Below are 4,449 nucleotides of genomic sequence, written 5' to 3' on the forward strand. Positions count from 1 at the left end.
AACAACTGGAATCGAGGGCATGCAAAGGAACATGGGGCAGGTGGTGTGTGTGTGGGGGGGGGTGTCTCTCTGCACCCAAAATAAAAAGCAGAGGCCTCATGGACTTGGCATCTCAGAAGGGGCAGTCAGTCGCACGGTGGACTCTGGGCCAGGAGGCCGATTCTGCCCCCTTTGCCGTGTGGGGTGTGGCTTCCCCCAGGCCCCTGGAAGATCCCGCCGCTGAGGACCCCACCCCTGCCACTCTCTGGACCAGCCGGGATCTTTGTGATAAAGCCCAGAGCTACCAGTGCCTCTGCCTGCTGTAGCTGGGGAGCCTTGAGTGTCACTCCAGGTTGGTTAGGTGGAAAGTGCTCCTTTGGTTCCAGCTCTAGTGTCACCATCCCCCGGGGAAAGCCACGCTCCTCCAGCGCCTCCTCAAACCTTAGTTCTTTCCAGTTGCAGAGGAGACAAGCCGGGCTTGAGCCCTTGCCTCGCACCAGGGGGCCCATCCCTACGCCCCGGGCGAGCGTCTCCGGGGTGTGCGGACGTCTCCCCCCTCTGCCCCCACCCCATGTCCGGGTTCCAGGTACGTGAGGGGAAGGCCCGCGGTTCCATCCGCCTCGCACTGCTCCGAGCCACACCGGGAAACGGAAGTTCAGAGGGGGTGCCGGCCTTGCCCAAGACCGGGCAGGCCCGCCCCGCTCCCCGGCCGCAGTCCTAGCCCCGGAGGAAGCTCAGGTTTGAATGAGGGCGCAGACCCCAGGGTGGCCCGGGGAGCTGAGACGGGAGGCTGGAGGCGGGAACCCCATGGGGTCCGCGGACACCGCGCACGTGGGGTGCAGGCGGATTGCGAGCGGCCCGGGGAGTGGCGAGAGCGAGTGGAACCACTGCCCGGGAGGTCCCCCGCCCCGGCCAAACTTGGAAGTCAGCGCGCACCGTGGGCGGTAGATGGAGGGGCGGGAGACCTGCTCTCCCGGCTGGGGCCTGCTCTTGGGTCCCTGGCCCGGTGGGAGCACAGGCGACACGCCCTCTGGGAGCACGGAGCGCCCCGCCCGCAGCGGCGCGGGGTCCGGGCGGGGCGGCAGGGGCGGTGCCAGCGGCCGTGACGTGTGATGGGGACGTGCAGCGCGAGCGGCCCGAGCACCTAGTCCCCCCTGTCCGGACCCAGCAGCCAGGCGGGCAGAGGCGGGCTGACGAGTGGCCGCAGGTAGGCTCGGCCCGGGTGCTCCGCGCGGGCCGAGGTCCGGGACCCAGGACCCTCCGATCCGCGGGCGCCGAGTCCGCGCTTTCGCTCCCCTTGCCCCTTCCCCTCCTGGTCCCGGGCGCCCAGGCACGGACGAGCCTCCCGTGCCCTAGGACCCGGGCTGCCTGCTGCCACCTCTCCGTGCCCTGCACGGTCGCCCCTCCGTCGGGCAGCCCTCGGGGCTGGGCTCCAGCCGGAAGGTGGCGGCGCCCCGCAGCCCAGCCGGTCCCGGGTATAAATAGCTCGGTCCGCAGCGGCCCAGGCGCGCCGGCTGTGTTTGGTGGGCTCCCCTCGCCAGGCGGTGGGGAACAGGGGGGTGGTCCTCACCTTCACCTCCTTTCCCTTCTCGCCTGGCCCTAAACCTACTCCCCAACCCAGGAACTGGCCTGGGCTCCGGGGATTCCCCTCACTCCCTCCCAGCCCCTGGCCCATGGGAAAACCAAGTGGGGCCTCAGTTTAGTTGTCTGAAAAATGGGCTGATAACGTACCTGCCTGGATGGCGGACGAGGCTAGTGACCAGCAGGCTTGTGAGTGGACCAGAAGTAGTAGCTGAGCCCCTGGGGGTGCCTGGAGGCCGGGTGAGGGACAAGGGGGCAGGAGAGAGGGCCAGGGTGCTTCTCTGTCCCCGAGGCACTGAGCTGCACGGTAGAGGCGCCCGGGCCAACAGCACCGCTCTGGGTGATGACCACGGCCGGGCTGGGGGTCTGAGGGTCACCAGACGGCCACTGGACAGCGCTCCCCCATGCATCCCAGGCCTGTGGGGCTTGTCCGAAGCCTAGGGCAGCGGGGGATGCTGTGTGGGCGGGTCCCAGAGTCCCCCTGCCTCACTGCCAAGGCCCAAGTGCCTGCTGGGGTGGGGTAGGGTGAGGTGGGGGGCTGCGGCCTTGCTGCCCCACGGAGGGCTCAGAGGACACTGGTGGTAGTGTCCAGTGGGTGTGGGGCCTCCCTGCCCAGCAGTCTGTGGTGTGGGCACTGGAAGGCCTGGTCACAAGGCAGGCTCTGTAGTGACCCCACGTGACCTCAGGCAGGGCCTGACACCAGGAGGCTGGACACCTCAGCTGGAGGGGTTTGGGTTCCCCCCAGGGCAGTGGCCAGGGAGGGTGTGTGGAGGGGGGTGTTGGGGACTCTGGTGCCAGGGCCCTGCCAGAGGATGAGTGGAGAAGCTGCCACGCAGAGCCATCGACCCACCGTGGCACCTCGGGATCACCGCCCGCACGTGGCAGGTGGGGAGCGGGGCGTTGTCTCAGTCCCCATCTGTGAAATGGGCCATCAGGGGACACTGTCCCAGAGACCCGGGTGTGGGCCACCCTTGCGGAGGGGAGTGAAGCCGGCCCCGCCCTGGGGGAACCGCGGGATGCTGCGCGACTCCAGGGCTCGCTAACCCTGCGGCCCCGCACGTGGCGCGCACACCGGCTGCTATGGTATCAGACGCGGGGGGCACCTACTCCTGGCAATACGGCGGCAGCTCCTCCCTGGGCGCGCGGTCACGTCCCCCACGTCCCGCAGCTGGGCGAGTAGTCCACCGGGGGCATCCTTGCCGCCCGAGCCCCTCCCGCCTCTGCCGCGCTGGGGTCCGAGCTCTCTCCCCCATCCCTAAGCTGCAGCGGAAGGCGCGTCCAGCCTGTTCGCCCCAGAGCTGGGTCTGGGCGTGTGAGCTCACTCCGCTGCCCCTCCCCCGTTTCTGCCCCACCAGCCTTGCGAGAAGGTGGGAGTCCACCCTAGAGCTTGCAGGGGCACCTGGCATGCTGGGACTGCGTGGTCAGCAGTGGCGCTGGAGGGCCTAGGCCGGTCCCAGCGCCCACCTCCCCGCTCCCCGGGCCCCTCTCTCCCGTCACAGCTTTGCAGTCTGGTCAGAGCCAGCATCTGGGGACCCTGTGCACACTCCTTGGCCTTCTCTGCTCAGCTTCCAGCTGCCTAGGGTGTGGGGCCGTCTCGGGACCTTGGGGGGCGGGGCTCACAGCTCTGCCTGGTCCAGAAGCCAGCACATGCACCCCACCTGGGAGATCAGCTTTCTAAGGCCCAGACGGCAGGTTATTTCTGGGCTGGGGATGCGGTTTGTGTGCTTCCCTGGGAGGGTGAATGTCACAAAAGGCCAGCCCGGTAACATGTGTCCACCCATGTGCCTCCCTAAGCACCATGTGAGGGTCCCCAATGGTCCCCCAGGGGGGCCACTCCTCCCATCCTGGGCCTAGACTGGGCAACGGCCAGGTTTTCCTTGGAGAGTCAGTCAGCCTGTGCCTCCGCCGCCCCCCAACCCCAGGGCAGGCAGGCCAATGAGGCCAGGTCACTTGCAAATCCCTGCCGCCGTCCCCCACCCCTGTCCCCGTCCCCCATCTCCATACCCTCGCACAGCCCTTCTCTCCCACCCCTTCCCCTGCTTGCCCACCATCCCGACTTGCACATCACGACCGCCCAGAGAATCCTCACTTGGGACCAGCTGCTGTGGGCAACAGGGCCGCCCCAGGGCTGGCCCGCAGGCTGCGTGTCAGCTGGGGAAGCGGCATCCGAGCACCCTGGGGCCTGCAGGGCTGGGTGGGAGGCCCAGGCGGGCCTGGCGTGGCAGCCCCTTGGCCCACACAGGTGCTGGCACATGCTGTCCCCTCCTGGTCTCTGGGCCTCCTCACCCTGCTAGCTAGTTCAGGTGATGCCCCACGTCCCACAGGCAGCCAGAGTGGCTCCTGAGGACCCTGGGAGCCTCCAGGGAGCACCCAGCCCTCCAAGGCAGAGGGTGAGCAGAGGGCAGGGCCTCCAAGGCTGTTGAGAGAGGGTAGGGTGGCCGGTGCGGCAGGGCAGGCCTCGAAGGGAGGCCCTGGCTTACGCTGGGTACACAGAGCTGGGCCGTTCCCAATGGTTGGTCCTGGACACGCGCCTCTGCTTGGTGCCTCCTGACTGCGGGTCCTGGGTCTGGGGTGCCCCTGCTTCCTGCCCTGAATAAGGTGACTGCGTCCCAGTGCATCCCTAAGATGTATCTACTTTCTAGTATTTTCTCTGTAAAGTTACCCTCGCACGCTCTGTGCCCACCTAGTGTCATCCCAAGCCCAGGCTTGTGGCCACAGGCTTAGAGGCCGGGCTCTGGAGGGGAGGACCGGGGCTGGGCCACACTGACCCGTGCACTGATGGTCCCGGCACGGAGACCCTTGTCCTCTCCAGTCCTGTCCCAGGTCCCTTGTGTGCCTCAGGGGCCCAGGGGGCCGCCCAGGGGCTGCACCAGGCCACAGGTCTGTGGA

This window comes from Furipterus horrens, unplaced genomic scaffold, assembly GCF_987537825.1.
Source record: "Furipterus horrens unplaced genomic scaffold, mFurHor1.1.pri manual_scaffold_11, whole genome shotgun sequence".
Lineage (NCBI taxonomy): Eukaryota > Metazoa > Chordata > Mammalia > Chiroptera > Furipteridae > Furipterus > Furipterus horrens.